The sequence below is a fragment of the Desmodus rotundus genome, chromosome 1, assembly GCF_022682495.2.
Source record: "Desmodus rotundus isolate HL8 chromosome 1, HLdesRot8A.1, whole genome shotgun sequence".
NCBI classification, from domain to species: Eukaryota; Metazoa; Chordata; class Mammalia; order Chiroptera; family Phyllostomidae; genus Desmodus; species Desmodus rotundus.
Genome location: NC_071387.1, coordinates 49,947,569 through 49,967,617, shown reverse-complemented (window position 1 = coordinate 49,967,617; position 20,049 = coordinate 49,947,569). Strand labels below are relative to the sequence as shown.

Genomic DNA, 20,049 nt, shown 5'->3' with positions numbered 1-20,049 from the left:
GTAGTATTTCTGCACAGTATTATCTACAGTTATCTACTTAACTACAGGGAGAAGTTAGCTAGAGTTCCAGTTTTATGTTCATTAAAAACAAAAAACAGTCTGTCCCACAGAGCCCCTCCTTTATATAAAGGATGCTAATAGAACCTGTCTTGTCAAATAATCAATCTGACAAATTACCCCAAGCAAGACTCCACCCATGTATTTCCACCATTTGACAGGTAACCCTCGTTTTTCAATATATAGCAAATGAAGGTGATAGCTTATCAACTTTCCTGTTATTTCTCTTGAATATAGGGGAACAAACATTTGGTGGTGGTAGAGGGAGTCAGCAAACATACTATTTTAAAAAGTAAAAAGCAGTAAATGGAAGGGAAACTAAAATTTTTAAGACCATCAAAAGTAAAAGAAGTTGAATTATACCACAACACTAAAATAGAACTCAGGACAAGATTTTAAAAAGCAAAACCGTGAACGTAAGATTTTTATTAAAAACTGACATTAAATATGAAGCATGCGAAAGTAATAAAGTGCTAAACAATTTTTGCAACCTTACAAGCCACAGTAGATACAAAATTAAAGCAAAAGGGTCTCTGACCTTCTTAACCTTAGCTGAGTTCAGATCCACCCCCAGAACTCCCTTCCAGCCTAGTGTGAATGTAATTAAGGGGAAGCTGCAGTGGTAATTTCTCTCCTCATTAACTTCCTGATTGGTTTCAGCCTCAGGATTTTGCTGGGCAGTAGTTTGTCACCAATTCCAAATGGCCAATCGTTAATACTAATGTTTGTGTAACTAACTGCCAGCATCTGCCACGGCTTCTTGTACAACAATAATGGTGAAAGGGTACATTAGTGCTCCTGTGTTAATTCAGCTTGTGTTCATCAATAGGGAAATCTATGATGTAATTAGCCAAATGCATTGGGAGCTGAGTGTTGAAGTCATTTGTAGAGAACTAAATCATAGTAGAAGCTGTACTGGGTCCTGATGTGTTTGCCATCAATACTTATTATGTTTGGAATTTAATAAGGTATATTACCATGTTGAAGAGACCTTTTTACAAGAGAACACCATTTATGCTTGTTATGGGTTCGGAAAAGGTTTGCTGCAGCTAGTGAAACCTCACAAAAATAAAAGAACAGGGCTGGGATTTAAGAAGCAGACCTTTAAACCACTCTATTGGACCAAGTTATTTCAGAAAGCCCTTTTCTTCTAGTGTGACATACAGATGAACAAACAGACAGATAGTTTTGTATAGTTACACCTCATTATCTAGTAAGGAAAGGCATGATCTGAAGACTTAGTGAGTAAATTTGAAAAATAATTTCCCGATAAGCAATTATTTTGATATTGACAGTATTTGTTTAGTTAACTTAAATAAAATGCAAGAGTAATAGTTTGTAACCTTTTTTTTTTTAAAGAAAGAGCTATTAAATAGTGGTATTTTATATATACCAGTAAGGGTGCATGTACATATATAAATATATAATAGCAACCAAAAAAACCTGGAAATCTATGAATTCTGAAGCCTTCATTTTATTGCAGTTCATAAAAGCTTCTAAAGTTTGAATTGTTATATGGATTTAAAATTCTCAGCAAATCTAAGATGAATTATGAATTGTGCTACATGCACAAGGATGTTGTATATACACAAATATACAAATGTTTTCCAATGGTGATAGACTTTGCTCTGACATCTTCTTACTATATAGCAGTCTGGAGAGCCCACTAAGAGCCAGCCAGAGTCTAAGACTTAATCTGCCAAATTCCATCCCCACCTCAAGCAGGGACAGAAGTTCTGGGATGGGAATGAAGCGATGGGATGGGAATGAACATTTACTACTTCCTGTATGCCACATACTTTAATGAGGTATTTAATCCTCAAACCATTCACTGAGAGAATTATTCTCTCCATTTTACATAAGGACCCTGTGGAAGCTGCCAAGGGCAGTGTGGCACTGGTGAGTCCAACCAACCCTTCAGCTTGCTTTTATCCCTGCACCATCCCACCCTTGGGTAACAGACACATTTAGTCATTCGCCACTGAACCTTCCCAATCTCTCTGTGTTTTCAAGGAGGAGGAACAACGGACTCCTGTCAGGCTAACACAGAGGCTATAAAGGAATAGGTGAGTGAGCTCCAGACGTTCTGAACCCTGGGCCTGCCTTTGCCTTCAGGTAGCAGCTGATGTAGGAGATGCCCTCACCCCAGTCACACACCTCCCACTCCCCATTTAAAGGATTTGGGACTACAAAATGGAGATATAGGAATTCTGCAGAAGAAAGGAATTTGGGGCTAGACCCGTTTTGCTCCCAATTTGCCTTGTGGGTATTGGAAAGTATTCCTGTGACTTGGGGCTACAAAAACATGCAGAGTGTCACCTGCACAGACTAGAGAGGCTCTAAGCACAGTACATTACTGCACTACAGGGAAGATGCAAATAAATGAACTCTACCTGTTTTGAAATATACCTGAGTATTTTAAAGCATTTCTCCACACAAAATTTAAATCCATATTACTTTACTTCTGTTCCAGACTTAGCAGACTTTGAATAATGGGCTGTTGAAATTAAGGATAGTATCTGTTTAAATCATTCTGTGTAGCATCTCATAAAAGTAGATCCAAGTGCATTCAAGATTTCGTAAGTGTTTATCTTAGTAAGTAATGTCCAAAATCTATTTTACCATCCTTAAAGGTACCCTTCCCATTTTAATGCAGCTTCATTATACTTTCTTGGGGGAGGTGGGAACAATCATTGATCACTGTAAATCATTTTATACCAATTAAAAATTCAAAAGTCAAAATTACACTTTTTGCTTTTTAAGTTGAGTCTAATGAGCCCTGCACAAGGCTAATTTCAACTCGAAAGGCTTCTCTTAATTATTTTGTGAAAATGCTAATGCCTAGTGTCAGTGGAACTGTAAGTAAAGGTCTGCTGTTGGTAGCCCTAGAAATTGGTTCAATCTTTCTGGACAGCAATCTAGTGACATGTAATAAGAACCATAAAACTGTTCATACCCTCTGACCCGGTAATTCCACTTTGGGGAATAAACCCAAAGAAAGAAAGAATAATGGGCCCAAATTCTCAGCACATCACTATTTGCATCAGTAAAGATGTTAGTGCTTTGCTCTGGTGCTGGGCTGGGGGTGGGGATAGGGGTAGCTGCCTTGAGGATGGGGGGCAGGAAGCATTCACAGGCAATGAACAATTCAGGATTATGCTACCCTGTAATCACCAATAGGCTCCTAGTATTTACAGAAATGGAAGAAATGACTTCTGGAGACCAAAGTAGAGACTGAAAAGGAAGAAAAAAGAGGGAAAAAATAAAAAAGAAAACCCTGCCCATCTGATTTTTTTGTTACAATGAAAGGTGGGTAAACCTCTGAGGTTGACCCTTGTTTGAACCAGCAAGCCCAGTATCTGTTTTCTCTCAAGTAGCCTATTTGTCTACAGAAGCTAAAGGGTCTTTATTATTATTTAAAAACAAACAGAAAACCTTACACATAATTACTCTTACCAAGAATGTTGGGGGAAAAAACCGTTAAGATAATTTCAGTGATACCATCTAACCATCAGAATTCTTTTTGGAAAATATTGTATACTGCCAAAAAGCCCCACCCCTCTGAAAAACAAAACAAAAACCACTCTAACTGCTAAATCTTTTGACATTGCAAAGACCCCTGACTTTTAACTTGAATGATTTGTTGGAAGTCAATGGACTGGAACGAATAATTCTCTTCCAGTGGTGTGAGAAAACAGGATATTCATGCTTGAGAAAAAAACATTTTCTTCCTCTATATGTTAAATACTATTAAACTCTCACCAAGAAACCATTTAAAAATAAAAATGCAAGTGGCCTTCTTCAACTGTTAGCAACTCTTCACCTAGATGCTGACAGGAACAGAAAAAAGTGCTGGCCTCTTTGGTTTCCTGGAGTTCACAGGCCTAAGAGTCTGATGAAAAGCTGATGAATATTTCTTAAACAACAGATTCTTCTGCTTCATGATAACCATAGTGTTTGGAAATAAAATCATGTCCAATCAATACCACTTAGCAGATATTTAATGTTTCACAACAGAACTCTTTTCCAGAGTGGAACTGCGGCCCTTCTCACTAACATTCAAAATAATTAGGATTATCTTAGCTGTCCAAAGCTTGGCAGGTTCGGTTTGCACTTTCAAACAGCATTAATTCTTGGCACTCAGAACAAGGGATAAAAGCTAAAGATATGAATGGAGATCTTTATTCAACCTGATCTATCATGGATTAGCTCATTCTTTTCCAGTTCATGCCTGCACTCTAGTTAAGAGGAAGGCTAAGCTGTAACTGATGTAATTAGAAACCACAAGCTGAGAAAAAAATAACCCCTTTTTTAAAATCTTCCCCCCACTTACTATATATTTACTAAAAAAAATCTTTGAAACAATTAAATGTGTTTTCTCCACCTAAGTGTAATTAAAGAGTAGTGACAAGTGAGGGGCTGTTCAGGATTATGCTTTCCTTGGAAATATGTCTTAATTGTCAGTTCTACAACCTAATACAAATTTGAGAGGGGCCGGCTCTGCACTTTGCATGTTGTATAGGGAAGAGGCCAAGCCCCTGTAAAAGAGAGTTCCTGCAAACAGAGTAAGGTAAGGTATCAGTGCTCTTCCTTGACACGACTATCATAACCTTGATAAGCACGGGGAATTACCATTTTAAAAAGTGAAGTGAACTTGTAACAGAAAGTACATATTTATGCAGTATCAACAGTACATCTTTCCCTCCAAATTTCCTGTGTAACATGTATATACAATTCACAAAATAATATTAGAATAACATTTTAAAAAACCTTTTGACTCCCTTCTCCCATTAAGAACAACTTCCTTTTTTTTAAAGATTATATTTATTTATTTTTAGAGAGAAGGGAAGGGAGGGAGAAAAAGAGAGAGAGAAACGTCAATGTGTGGTTGCCTCTCGCGTGCCCCCTACTGGGGATCTGGCCCACAACCCAGGCATGTGCCCTCACTGGGAATCAAACCAGCGACCCTTCGGTTCACAGGCTGGCACTCAATCCACTGAGCCACACCAGCCAGGGCAAGAACTTCTTAATCCTCAAAATAAACAGAAGTCTATTAAGCACCCTTTTGTAGCACATTAGAGTCTGAGGACCTGGGATCACAGCCTGGCACAACCACTGCTGCAGACCAGCTTTCCTACCGCTTAAGAAACTAAGGGATAATGCACTAAAACCTATATTCCCTTACCCTACAGAGTTAAACACGAAGGGAAGAATTGGTTTCTGTTTGTTTCAATGCGGTACACACAAAGGGACAAGAGAGAAGGGACCCTATTCAGCCTTCCACTCCACCTAGCACCCAGGTAGAATCATCTTGGGCCAGACATTCCTTCTCCATTCCTAGGCACCCCCTGCATGGCAGATCCTCCTGGCTTGCAGCTGCCTGAGCCTCAAATTCCCTGTTCATTTCATGGGGGTGGGGTCACCCAAACCAACTGGAGTCTCAAAGAAAACCCACAAACAAGCAACGTCTGACTGCAGCCCTACCCTGACAGGGACTCACACCCTCGGTCCTTACCACCCCAAATGCCTCTTGCCCATCAGCAGTGGTGATGCCCCTGGCTGCTCCCTCACCCCCAAACTCACCGGCAGTTACAGACTTTTCTCTCACTGACTGACTTCTTCCCAAACCCTTTCCAAAGTGAGCAAGTGTGTATGTGAGGGGTTAACTCATTATTTGTTCAACTGACTTGCCTCATCTAGGGAGGAAGCACTGGATGATACACACAATCCAAACATTCAAAGATTCCCTAATGCACTGTTTTAATGAAAACAGACTCAGTTTTGAACCTAAACACAGTGTGGCTTTTACTTCTCTCTGCTAAGAACATCCTGAGGTAACACTCCTCACTTTAACTAACTCTCCTCTTTTTTCCTCTTCAGTGAAATAACCTCAAGACAGACTGGGAAGAAATGCCCTCTGCTACCTCGGCAATGGCCTTAAGCACCCTGAGCCTCAGTTTCCCCGTCTGTGAAATGAGGCTAACAACAGGTCATTGTGATAATTACTGAGTACATATTCGTTTCCTTCCTTCTTCTGTCTACAGTCTAAGTTTCAATGTCTTAAAGTTAGGTGACTTTTGCTTTTGAAGGTGCCAGAATGCAATCAGCATTTAGTACAAGGTCTATTCACCCCAGACCACACATACCTTTTTGAGAGCCTAGAACCAGGAACACATGTTTACTTCATTTTGGGCCTAGGTAATAGTCTGAGTGTCATATCCCAAAGGCAAAACCACCCCTTCCTCATTTGAACAACAGGTCCCAAGTTACTTATACTCTGCTTTTTACATTTTTTGAGAGTGGGGTGATAAGATGTCCGGTGCCAAATCTTAATCAAACAGACTGTCTGTGGACACGCTTTATAAACCACACACAAAAAAGGGTTATTATCCAGTGATCTAGCAAGCCACCCCTTCGGACAGCAGTATTTGGAAGCAGAAAGCATCTCATTTTTGAGGTTAAGTTTGTCCTAGAAGTTGGGAACTCCGGGCAGTACTGGGCAGGGGCTTCAATGCCCAAAAGGAAGAGGCTAATGGGTCCTAATCTACAACAACTAGGTACCTGGAGCCCTGACTGAGTGAGGCTTGCCAGGGTAGGAAACACTCCATGAAAATGCAACAGAGCAGAGCTAGGATTAGGTGTGTGGGCTTTGGGCATGGACCATCTCTTACTACCTGGAGATCTCAGATGAGTCCCTTAACCTCTCCATGCCTTGGTTTCTTCATCTGTAAAATGGGGACAGAGTAAAGCACTCAGGATGGTTCTATGCAAAGTGTCAGGGCCCTACTAAGCCTGAGGCAGCTGAAAAGCCCACAGTCAGGCACAGCTTTACCATTTGGTCACCCAGCACCTCCGCACTGGGTACTGTCCAAATTACTCTGTTCTCACATCACTTCCTGGCTGCTATCCTCTCTGCAGTCCTCAACACCACCTGCTGCTCCCCCGCTTCACTGTTCTGGAGTGCTAGAGGGGTAGCAGTCAGAAAGCAGCTGCTGCTCCTGGTCCAGCTTCTCACCTCTGAAGAGGCAGACCAGTTTCCCATCATGTGAGCACCCCAATGAGGGCAGGTGGGCTGGGGCGGGGGATGGGAGGGATTCTTGCTCCTGGCGGGAGAATCATAATTATGTATCTCACAAAGCTGACTTTTAGGGTCAAGGAGATGATATATGTATGACAAACCAGTTTGTAAACTTGAAGGCTGTACATATGTGTCAGTCATTATGTTCTTTGTCCCCTCCCCCTGGCCCTTCTCTAAGGAAGAAGATTGAGTTAGTGTCTGTTCTCTGCTAGAACAGAACCAAGAAATGAGAAATATTTTTATTAAACACTGGATGGGAAAGGAAAAAAGATTTTTAGTGACAACACAGCTCAAATATCCCTGAATGTTCTCAAACGAGTTTCAGTTCTGATGTTCAGGGAAAGGTGACTTTTATTTTCTTTCTTTACATACCCAGAGACTAAAAGCTAAGATGAATTCCAAACTGAAACATGAGCCTGTTATTTTGTGTGGTTTACAGCATCATGCACAGGACTTCAGCTACGTATAACACTTCCCGAGGTGGGGCCAAGAGGCAAGAAGAATTGGCTGAACCCGGCTAGAATGGAAAGCCAGGAGAGACCCCGCACGGCAGAAACAGGAGTCTACAACAAACATCTCGCAAACTGCAATGGAGCTGAGAATACCTACCATGCGTTGTCTGGCACAGTGCAGTGCACACAGTAGGTGTTTAATAATGGATGCGTGAGCGAGAATGACAGTAGAATTTAGTCTTCACAAGACATGCTGCAACCACAAAACAGAGCTGACCCACATACACATTGGCAAAGACAGTCTCAAGTCTAAAACCAAATTTGAGGATTTTAAAGTCCAAGAATTTCATTTCATTCTGTCTGTATTTACTGCACAGGAACTCTAAAGCAAAGTCAGGGAGCCAAGGCAAAGAGAAAAGCAGCATCAAACACACCCTGGGACAAGAGGTGAAACCAGAATCTCAGTTCAGCTCTTACTGAGCATGAAGGACCTTGGAGACTCTGCAGTGCAAATGAGGGTTCAAATCCAAGTTGAGCACCAAGCCTAGGTGGTCACAGGAACAAACTGCATTTCAAAACAGGGTGTAAATACCAATGTGATAATCTCAGAAACTAAGATAGTCCGGGCAAAGAAGATGCTTTATGAGTTGTTTCTGGAATAGAATTCCCCTTTGATTCTGAGAAGGCTGTTTTCTCAGATCCAAGAGGAACCAGACCCATAGATCAGGCTGTGGCACTTGCCATCCTAGAAACTAGGTTGGCTCTGTCCAGGTATTTTGCAACAAGAAAAAGTTTTAAGGTAGCCTTGCAGAGCATTTTCTTCACACTGAGAAGAAAGAATCATACTCAGCCTGATGGGCATCTTGTTAACGCTAAGAAAAAAGACTGAAGTTTTGGAGCCAACGCCACTGCCAGGACAGCCGGTCACGAGGACAGAGAACAATGCCTCTAACCTGGGTCCCGGAATGAGCCTGGTTGCTGTCTAACCCACTAGCCTTTCACTTTGGGATTACATCATCTTTGATAAAAACACAGTTTAACAAGACATGGAAGATGTGAGCTTTAGCTATATGGTTTTTAGGAAGTTCTTTATTTAAAAATATTCTGAGACTGCAATTAAATGGATTTAAGAGAAAGTTCATGAGCCATTTCTTAAGTAGAACTTGTATAATATTTGCATTTAATATGAAATGACATGCTAGCAGCAGGTAGAGGATTGTGTCAGGTAAATTATTTGTCCTAACTACCAGGAGACTCTGTCCTCTGCAAAAAGCAAATACAAAACTCCATCAGCATTGGCTATCATACTATGTCAACATTTTCTTTTTTCTTTTACACTAGCATTACAGGAAATTTAAGACTAGAAACTACTAATATTTTTCTCTGGAACAGAGAATGAAGCAAACACTGGACACATCTACATAAAATATATACCAGAATAGAAAGTTCCAGGCATTCCAGGCAGGAGAATACATGCCTACTCACAGCTGCACAAGTTACACACACCTAAACACGACACAGCCACCATGGATGGGTAAGGTAGTTCAGATTACAGGAGCAAGAACACCTTCTTTTGGAACAGTTCCTGTTCAGGGTGATCAGACATAAGAAAACAATAGCACAAACTATATGTTTTCCCAATAGGATATTTCAACACTTTTCATAAAATCACAACAGCTAAAAAAATTAAGTGTTTTTCTTAAAACATTTCTTTTTGGTTTAAGATGCTATCTGTTCAGTTTGCTCCCAAGAAAGGATGTCCGCCCTAAGAGGTTAACTTGTGGGTGATGTGAGGCATTCAGAGAATGTGACCACGCCTACCCTGTCTGGGGATTTATTTTTTTAAATTGTTTCGTTAGTAAAGACCTCATGTTTTGACAAGTATTTTATTTTCCCTTCAAAAAAAATGATTTTCCTTTTCCTCCCAACCACATGCCATGTGAAGCCACACTAACCTGTAGCCTATCTTTAGGGGCTTCTCAGAACAGCCACACAGTGTCTCTGGGTGAGAAGCTCCGGGATGGGGCCTGCTGGCAGTGGTCAGGGGGGCTCAGCTCTGAGCTGAACGAAGGAAACTTACATGAGGCAAATTTTTATTTAATTCTTGCTCCCACTAGTCAAAAGTAGTTTCCTTTCAGAATTTAGTTTTCTGTTTTTAATTTTTTAAATTATGGTAAAATACACACAGCATAAAATTTATCATTATAACCGTTTTTAAGGGTATAGTACATTCCCAATGTTGTACAACCACACCACCGGCATCACTAGAGCTGTTTCACCTTCCCAAAGTGACACTCTGTACCTACTGAACAATCACTCTGCGTTCCCTGCTCCCCGCCTCTGGTAACCACCGTTTACTTTGTGAATCTGACTGCTCTAGGTACCTCACATAGTATTTGTCTTTTTACGTCTGGCTTATTCCACTTAGCATACTGCCTTCAAGGTTCATCCACGTTGCAGCTGTGGCAGAAATTTTCCCTTTTTATGGCTGAATACTATTCCATTGTACGTATATATCACATTTTATTTACTCATTCATTTATCATTGAACATATGGGTCACATCCACCCCCTTTTGGCTATTGTGAACACCTGGTATGAACACTGGTGTTCAAATAGCTATTTGTGTTCCTGCTTCCAATTCTTTGGGGTATATACCCAAAAGTGGAATTGCTGGATCACATATAATTCTGTTTAAGTTTTTGAGGAACTGCTATACAGTTTTCTAATGCAGTGACACCAGTTTACATTAGTAACAGCAATGCACAAAGATTCTAATTTCTCCACATCCTCAGCAACACTGTTCTGTTTTTTAAAAAAATTATAGCCATCTTATTGGGTATAAAATATGGAATTCAGTTTCTGATCCTTTTCTATGAATCTCTGCCTCCATTTCTTCCCACTCTTCCCCAGCCTTGACCTACTATCCTGTCCCTATATTTTATCACTACCCAATTGACCGAAGAGTCAGCCTCACTGCCTATAGCCTGCTGATCACCCAAGCGAATGGCCTGTCCTAGCGTTTCCTCCTTCTCTCTGGAGCACCGGACACCTGACCATGGCCTCTTCCTTCCATCTTCCTCTGTCACTTTCCTGGACTCTCCCTTCCTCTGACCAGCTCTTCTCCAACCACATCCTAAGTAGACTGTCTCCAAATTGCTCGACTTAGTCCTCTCTTGTCACAGATGCTTTAAATGTTGCCTCCTTGCAAATGACTTAAAAATTTATCTCTTTCCCTGTAAACTACTTCTGTATTTTAAGTATCTGCTGGACATCTCCACCTAGTTGAACCTCCTTCAATGTAAAACTCATGGTGTATAAAACCGAACCCACCATTTCCTCCTCCAACAATAAAGCTGATGCTCCCTCCTCTCTTGGGTCCTGGGCATGACCACTTCACCTGCTTGCTCAGGCTTTATCTTTGACCTGCACCCTTCCTCTTATATCTGAGCAGCTGCCAAGGCCTGCACTTGTGAACTCCAGAGCCCTTCCCCACATCCCTCCTTCTGACCACACCACAGTCGGAATTCCCACCATCATTATCTCATACTTAATCTGCGGGCATGTGGCTGCCCTATCCAGTCTTCTCTCTCTCCTTCGCTTTACCCATGGTGGCCTGTTACTCTCCCAGAAGCATGTCTCTAACAAGACATTTTCCCTAAATAAACACCTTTGGTGGCTTCTGAAAAAGTCCAAACTCACTGGCCTGGCATTTGAGGAACACCCTGATTTCCCACTTCTTGCCTATACTTAAAACTGTTCCCAACTCACTCCTGCTCTTGGTTCTAGGACAGACCTAGATTCCCTGCCCCTGACACTGAGCTCATGTCAGTCTCACTGTCTCCCCACTCTCCACAAGTCAAAACCCAGCTCAAAAGCCAACCCTTCCTGATCTCTCTAACAGAAACACCCCCCTCCGCAATGCCCAGAGTAACTTTGACTATACCATTCTTGCAGCACCATAACTGTTGCCTTCCTATCATCTTCCATTATAGAACTAACAGCCCCCCCCACAGAACAGGGTAAGGCCCACATCACATGTCTTTGAGACGCTTCAGTGGCCACCAGTTAAAAACTTTACTCCTGGTAAGCACTCAACAAGTAGTAGTTGATGAAGGAATGAAAGATAAGTCTTACTGGTCAAAGGCAGCTGATCTGTTTCCTAGAACCCAACCACTCATGACCAGAATAACAGATGAACGTACAGGAAAAGAATGGTGGAGAAACAGCTATCGTAACGAGAGAGAAATGACAGCTGCCAGCCCCACATCACAGAAGGGGTGAAGAAAACTAAAAATAATAGATGTGACAATGAACCTGAACCCTCAAGAAAGGTTCAGCATCCTGAAGGCAAGAAAGAAGAAAATCTATTTATAAACATCCTGTCATCAAAGGTTGGGAGCAGGAAACTCTGGCAATTGCAGGAGAAATTATCAGTTATTCGGAAAACTCATTTTTTGTGATACAGATCATTTCTCAATGATGGCAAGTTAACGAGACAGCACGGATCCACCTTAAACCCAATCCCTGGACAGATGTATCTTCACCGTGGACACTAACAGAAACAACAGAACAACAAGCTGGAGACTGACAGGTATACAGACTTTCTCTCCCCTCCACAGTAAAAGAAGCTCATTAAAACTACTACCTTATAAAAAGTAGGTAATGTGGTACTATCAGGTAAGTTTTGGATAGACTGTTTTTATCATTGATTGATTGATGATTGAAAATGTGAGCAACATAATAAGTAATCTTTATTCAACAGATATATACAGAACTCTAGCCCCAACAATGAGCAAATCCACATTCTTCACAAGCACACCTGAAACATTAATACAAAATGACTGTATACTAGTCTGCAAAGCAGATCTCCACAAATTTCAAAAATGCGTATCTTTCAAACCTTAGACATCCTGGAGATATAAGTCCATAGTCTATCATAATCATTGCAAAGGAAAAACTCTTCAGCTTAAAGAAAAAAAGATAAACAAGATTAAAATTAATTTCACTGACTCTAACCAACAGGCCAGCATTTGGTCACAATATAATTTATTTCACCTTTAATGCTACTGTTGAAAGTCTTTAAATGCCCAGGCACTGACTCTAACCCACACATTCCTCCCTCGATCCCACATTCCAAGTAGATCAGGTATTTTCACACTTGGTTCATCTTCAGTGAAGACTGAAATTAAATCTTTAATGTGAAAACAAGAGTGAAAGCCCAGCAGTCACTGCATTATTGGTTGCCCTCAAAATTTAGAGCAAATAATGATACCTCAGACAAGGGCCTGATCTCCAAAATATATAAAGAACTCACACAACTGCACTCCAGGAAGACAAACAACCCAATTAAAAAATGGGCAAAGGACTTGAACGGACACTTCTCCAAGGAAGACATACAGAGGGCCCAGAGACATATGAAAAGATGCTCAGCATCACTAGCCATCAGAGAGATGCAAATTAAAACCACAATGAGGTACCATCTCACACCAGTCAGAGTGGCCAACATAAACAAATCCACAAACAAATGTTGGAGAGGATGTGGAGAAAAGGGAACCCTAGTGCACTGTTGGTGGGAATGCAGACTAGCGAGGCCACTGTGGAAAACAGTATGGAATTTCCTCAGAACACTAAAAATGGAACTGCCCTTTGACCCAGCAATTCCGCTGCTGGGATTATACCCTAAGAACCCTGAAACACCAATCCAAAAGAACCTGTGCACCCCAATGTTCATAGCAGCACAATTTACAATAGCCAAGTGCTGGAAGCAACTAAGTGCCCATCAGCAAATGAGTGGATCCAAAAACTGTGGTATATTTACACAATGGAATTCTATGCAGCAGAGAGAAAGAAGGAGCTTATACCCTTTGCAACAGCATGGATGAAACTGGAGAGCATTATGCTAAGTGAAATAAGCCAGGCGGTGAGGGGCAAATACCATATGATCTCACGTTTAACTGGAACATAATCAACAGAAGAAAAAAGGAAACAAAATATAAACAGAGACATTGAAGTTAAGAACAATCTAACAATGGTTCGGGGGGAGTGGGGAGGGGACGGGAGGAGAGGGGATTACAGGAACTACTATAAAGGACACATGGACAAAATCAAGGGGGAGGGTGGAGGTTGGGGAGGGAGGTGGGTTTGGCTGGGGTGGGGTGGAGGGATGGGGAGAAAAGGCACACAACTGTAATTGAATAACAATAAAAAATTAAAATTATTTAAAAAAAACTTAGAGCAAAAAGCAAAGAGCAATCAAATAACAAATGGTGACCTCGGCTCCTTCAAGCTTAAGTAATCTGCTTATTTCAGAAGGGATCATCTCAAAGTGACCAGTTTACATGTAGAAATGCTTTCCAGTCATCTGTAAGCTTCCTGGCAAAGAGAAATGTTACTTAAATTGCAAAAACTGTCAAGTTTATGTATGCACTGTCTGGCCTTTTGATTACACCATAATTTTTAAAACATAAACTTCAGAGCACACTTTATTTTATAGACAAGGTATTGGAAGAGGCCTCTCAGGAAGCTGAGTCCTCTCAGGAAATGACTGCTGTTGGTCCTCTTTATTTCTTAATCTACCTCCAGAACTAGCTAAAACTCTTCTTAAGCATGAAAGAAGGCAGTGTGGTGCTACTTGGTTACTTAATTTATGGAATATGTATTGGGTATCTGTTCCATGCCCAGCACTGCTGTAGGTAAAGGGAATATAGCTGTCAACGAAACAAGTCTCTGTTCTCACAAGAAAAACGCCACGGACACCTGGGACCAGGTTCCAGCTGAATCACCTACTGCTGATGTGACCGTGGGCAATAATTTAATAGCTGTGAACCTCAATTCCTCATCCATTAATGAAACACAATGTTAAACACTGTTGTAATAAAAAATAAAATATACCAAGCATTCCACCAACACTAGGTCCTTCCTTTGCCTGTCCCTTTCCATAATAATGGAGCAAATAGCAAGTCCTTCCAATAGGCACCAGGGGCCATCTGAAGCAAAATCAGGAGGAAGGTGACACTTTTCCTCTATTATGTTTGCCTGATCCTTTTCATCTCCCTCATCTCCTTGCACTCTTTTCTGTTCTTAGGTACCCTGTGTTCTGTGTTCCCTGGTCCTCTCCCCTGGTCTCCCATCTACCAAATTACACCGTACCCTCCCCTCAACTCACTCCAGAAACAATTCTGTCCTTTCAGTAACTGCCTAAAGTTCTTGGTGAAATACCCAATGAATCTAATTCACCCAAGTAGTAAATGCAGGCTTCATGCTCTAACCCTCTGGTTGATATTTCATTTAAAAAAAAAAAAAAAAGGCTCCTAGACATTGCAGAGATGTCTTTGGAGGCAGGGCAAATTCCTAAGGTATTACTGATACCACTCCAGATACAGAGGGCACTGCTATTAAGGGGGTAAATCCTCGAGTTTCACTTTTACCACATCAGGTTTTCATAACTTACAGAAAAGGGGAGCTCTTGCTGAATGAGGTTCTGGCCCATGCCTGGTCTGCATTCCCACCTTACAGTGGAGGCAAAACAGCCGTTCAAAGTATTGACTAGTGAGAAAGTCTCAAGTTGATAATCAGCTTCCCTGTTACTCTGCCATCCAGATTCTTAATTAGAATGTAGTCCTATGCTAACCAGAAAACCAGTATGTAAAGAAGAGAAATTACAAGACAATTAATTACTTTCCACTAATAACAGAAACTCTAATGTTCTCTAGTGTTTCAGTGGGGCCCCAGGATTCTAATACAGTATTTGTCAGAGTGTTGAATAAAATGAACTTTTAATTATTTTTGTTAGGAAATACTGCTACTTGTAACACTAAACCAGACAAAATTGAAAGAAAAAGAAAAGATACAAATATTAGCATTAGCTAACAAGCGTGTTTGGTAGTTCAGAGGGGAATTTTTTTACATGTTAAACCAAGGTCATCTGTTTATTTAAAAAAGAACTTAGAGTCACTATGTCAAAACAAACTCAAATAACACAGGATTTAATTTGCCCTGATAAGCATGTATTATTTTATACTAATAGTACATAATATTAAAGACAGAAAGGAAAGGGTGAAAGGAGAGGCCCCTGCTGACGCACAGCTGTCCTCTCTGGGGCTGAGGGGTCAGCCGCTTCCCAGAATGAGTGCAGGCTGGTGGGCCCTGGGGAGATGAAACGGAAATTCTTAGGAAGAGACTGCTGGCCTCAAGCAGGAGCTGGTTAAGTGCTGACTTAGGTCAGCAAAGCTTGTGAAATGAGGTTCAGCCCACATTATTTATTAGTATAATAATTACTAATAATCATTATTGTTCCCTGAGCTCCTATCACGTCCCAGGCCTTGAACTTACTGTGTTCACATAAACCCATTGGGGAAATGGGTATTAATATCCTCATTTGACAGATTTTAAAAATTGAGGCATAGAGAGGGTGATCGACATCCAAGGTCACACAAGTGCTGAGTGTCAGAACATGTACTCAGGACTCAAACCTGGGACTGTCCACCACCAGGCCACAGCACATTACGATAGGTTTGCTGGTGCGATTCCCTGCCAGCCTCTGACAGCACCCAGGAGTCCTCTGTCAAGAGCTTCGCTCTTCCGCACACTCACAGAATTGCTGTCCTGGTTCCTCTCCAGAAAGCCATCCATGATTTTACTGAAAAAGACAACCCTAAATTCCAGGCACCTGAGTTTAGGTTTGCCTTCTGAAAATGAATCCAGGAAAGCAGCTACCCAAGAGACCCCAATTCCCAAATTTTTAAAATCCACTTTCCAAGCAGAAGAGACTTCAGAGGTCTATCATGTGATTCGGTGGAGTGAAGGGTTGGTTGAGAGTAACTTCTCTGTTTGCTGCCTATCAGATTCTGTGTGTTTCAGAAAATAAAGTGAGTCACTTAGCAGAACCCTGTATCCTCTTCCAAAGCAACCTCTTGTCCAGAGTCCTCTGAGCCGGGAACAGCAGAGCACAGAGGAGAGAAAAGTATAAGAGTGGAGTCAGAGGCTGCAAGGCACGCCCCTCCAGCACAGTCCACCTCTGCCTGACAACCAGGCTGCAATGCCTCCCAGGGCCAGCAGGAGGCTGTGGGCCCTGGAGCAGATGCTGACTTCTACCAAGACTCCTGATCACCTAGCAGCAGAGTCTGAAACAGGACCATAGGGTCTGGGAATTTGAAAGCTGCCAGACACCAACGTGTCAAAAAAAAGAATATTCAAGAGATCTTATCTTTCTGAGTTCCATGTGCCTGGGGTGAAAAGAGGAAAGGGGGACAAAGGCCCCTTTGTAATGTAAAAGCTTTGCTTTACCCTTCATCAGATTTAAAATGATGATGTGTACAGTCCCATCTGACAGAGGAAGGATAGAGGACAGCAGGGACAGAGCCAACAGGGGGTGGGTGGACATCACGGCGGGACCAGCCCCGCAGGCCTCAGCTCAGCATCATGTTCCCCAAAGGCACATGAGGGCCAAATTCTGGGCAAATCCATACAGGTGAGTTTTCAGAGTAGATAAGTAATTACCCCAGTCCACCTCATGTGACCTTCAACGAAGTCAGGATGGAGACAATGAAAAATGAACCAATTCACCCCAGCAGGCTCCAGCACCTCACGGTCATCAGTATCAAGGGATCCTGATACATCTAACAGAAATGCCATGGTCCCTGACCAGGGCCATTCAATCAATGAAGCTAACACAGAGTCTAGTGCATGCTCAAATCTAAAACCAGAGTGCCAGGAAACAGTGCTAGTACAATAATAAACTCATGGATTCACACGGTGTTTGTCTTCAAGACTACCCTGTCTACCATGTTTTGGGCCTCAGTTTCCACATCTGTAATGTGTGGGGATTGAACTCAATGACTTCTAACTTCTCTCCCAGAAATACAATTCTTTTGTGTATTTACAATTTCTCAAGTCTCCATTTCTTTTCAGCTCTAAAGGTTTAAGTGCCTTCTCAAAGTCAGAGTTAATTGAGGACAAAACAGAGCTGGGTAATTTAGCATCAAGTGATTACTTCCAAAGCAGGAAATTAACCTCTTTTCTTTCCTAATGGAGACATTAATGTTTTCTGTCAATAATGGACTAAGCTCTTTCCAATAATGGATTCAGCTGCATGGGAGAAGGTTCAGCTCCTCCGTCTTTGTGTTACTGTGCAAAAGTGGCTTTAGGTGACACGCGACACAGCCTCTTCCTCAGAATCAAACACTGATCATAGTATGAATACTTGGTGGAAATCAGATCAAGAGCTAACTTTTCACAATGCATTTCCCAACACTAGCGGTTCTTCAGCATCTTGATTGGCTCAGTCTATGAATCCAGGCCTTGGCAGTCTGTCACGATTCTCTATGTGAGTCTCAACTACCGTCCAGTGTGACCTCACAAACCTGAATATATATACCTCTTAGGACAGAGAGGACATGTCCCTAACCTTTCCTACAAAGACAACAGCACATTTTTAGCCACATTGAAAGCACAGTTGTCCCCACACTTCGTCAAGAAGAAAGCAGGCAGAGTTGCCTTCTTTCTGTTTTGGGGGCTGTCTTCTATTATATGAGATCCTCTAGCAATGCAAAAGCAGCTATAAGAGATGAAAATCACTAGGGTCTTTACCAGCACATCTGCTTGTGTGAGAGCTGGTGTTTTTGTGTGGAGATTGATTGGGATTCAGAGCAAGCTGACTGTTAGGCAGAGATGGACTATGCTGGTGGGCCTTACCTTGTGATCTGTGACCCCACTCTTGGACTTTTCTTGCAGGAAGAAAAGGAAGCAGTGGTGGGCAAAATGGTTCAGTCACCTGGTGATTTAGGTACTGCCCAGATGCAGGATGAGAGCACCTTCCACACTGACAAAAATGTAGATGTTCTATAATACCATGCTAGCAAAGGTTTGTGGAAAGTGGTACTTTCCTACACTGCTGGTAGGTATGGGAACAGGTAAGGCTCACTCTTGGGGTTAATCTGTCAGTATTCAATATTATCTAGAGCAGACTTCCTTTGAAATCCCCCTTCTTAGTATCTCCCCAGTAAAACACTAGCATACATGTACAAGAAAACTGCAGCATTTGTTTAAAGTAACATGATTTTCAATAAATAAGGAAATTAACCAATACACTATGATCCACCAAAACTGTGGAATCCTATGTACCAGTTAAAAGAAATAAAGCTGACCTCATGTACTAACATGAAAGATCTCTAAGACCAACTGTTGGATTGAAATAAGTGTATTTGAGCAATAATATGTTCACCATGTTAAAAGACAAGTGAACTATGACTACAGAAACATGTATCTGCATGTGATTTCATAGCAAAAGGTTTAAAATGACATACAGTATGGTTTTAGCTCTTGAGGCAAACTGTTAAAATAAATAAATTGAGGGAAAAATAGGCCACAAAATAGTATGCACACCAAGATTAACGTAGGTTTAAAAAAAACCCTTGTAAGGAATTACAGAGAAAGTAAGAACAGCAGTGTTTTTCTTCTGTTCATTTAAGCAAAAATAAAGCTACTTTATTAACTGTACATAGAGAAATATGTTTTGAAAAATCGGTTTTCCAAAGTTATTTTTAACCGCTCTCTTATCAACCTCTGACTTTATAAGGTACTTTTTAGATGAATAAAGTATAAAAGTTAGCTGTATAGCAAGTTTCATCTTTATGGAAGTATGAAATGGCTGACTGTAAGCTATTATGAAAGAAGTATTAACTGAAGTCTAGCTATATTGTTAATGAGAACCATTTAAAACTATTACAAATTTCTGGAAATGGTACTTCGTGAAAGATCTAACTTGCTGGTAAATATGTATTTCATTTCATTATTATTGCCAATTTGTTATAATACAGCAGGCCTTTATCCAACAGAGAGTGCTGTGTAATTCCTTAGGTTAAGTTAGTCACTGGGTGATGTGTAGTTTGGGCAACTAGATTTATTAAATTATCTTGTTAGTAAGTAGTCATGCTCCTTCCAAAGCAACCGACAGCTGTAGTAAAAATGTTTTTGAGTGCGTATGTTTGAAATATCATAGAATAGTAATATTTTATGACATACAGCCTTATATAAGCATGTGATATTATAATATGGATACAAATATAGTATTTGGAAGAATGCCAAATTTAAAGCACTTCAAAAATTGAGATGCTTGAATCAAGCTTGGTTCCATACACACAAAAGAGGTGGTTATTTATAAAAGAGTGACTTGAGATTCACGGGACAAGAAATTCTGTCCTCAAAATATGCCTACCACCTAAAGACCAAAATACCTAAAATTTCATGATTAGAGATTCATTTCTTCAGAATAAACACTGATGTCCTTTGAAAATGCAAATAATCAGCAGGCCTAAGACATAAAATCAATCTTATTTTACCATGTTATTTATCAACTTTTTTTTCTCAAAAAAGGAGAAGCAAGAGGAGAGTAGGCACCCAGAAGAGGAAGTTCTACATTTGTACGTGCCCTTATTGTGTGAGCACGACAAAAAAAGAAATG

At 41.0% G+C, this 20,049-nt stretch overlaps 1 protein-coding gene across 1 annotated transcript in view; it reads right to left on the bottom strand.

Moving 5' to 3' along the window:
- Positions 1-20,049, bottom strand: part of DMRT1 (doublesex and mab-3 related transcription factor 1) — a 93,915-nt gene that overhangs the window by 545 nt on the left and 73,321 nt on the right. The window lies entirely within an intron of this gene.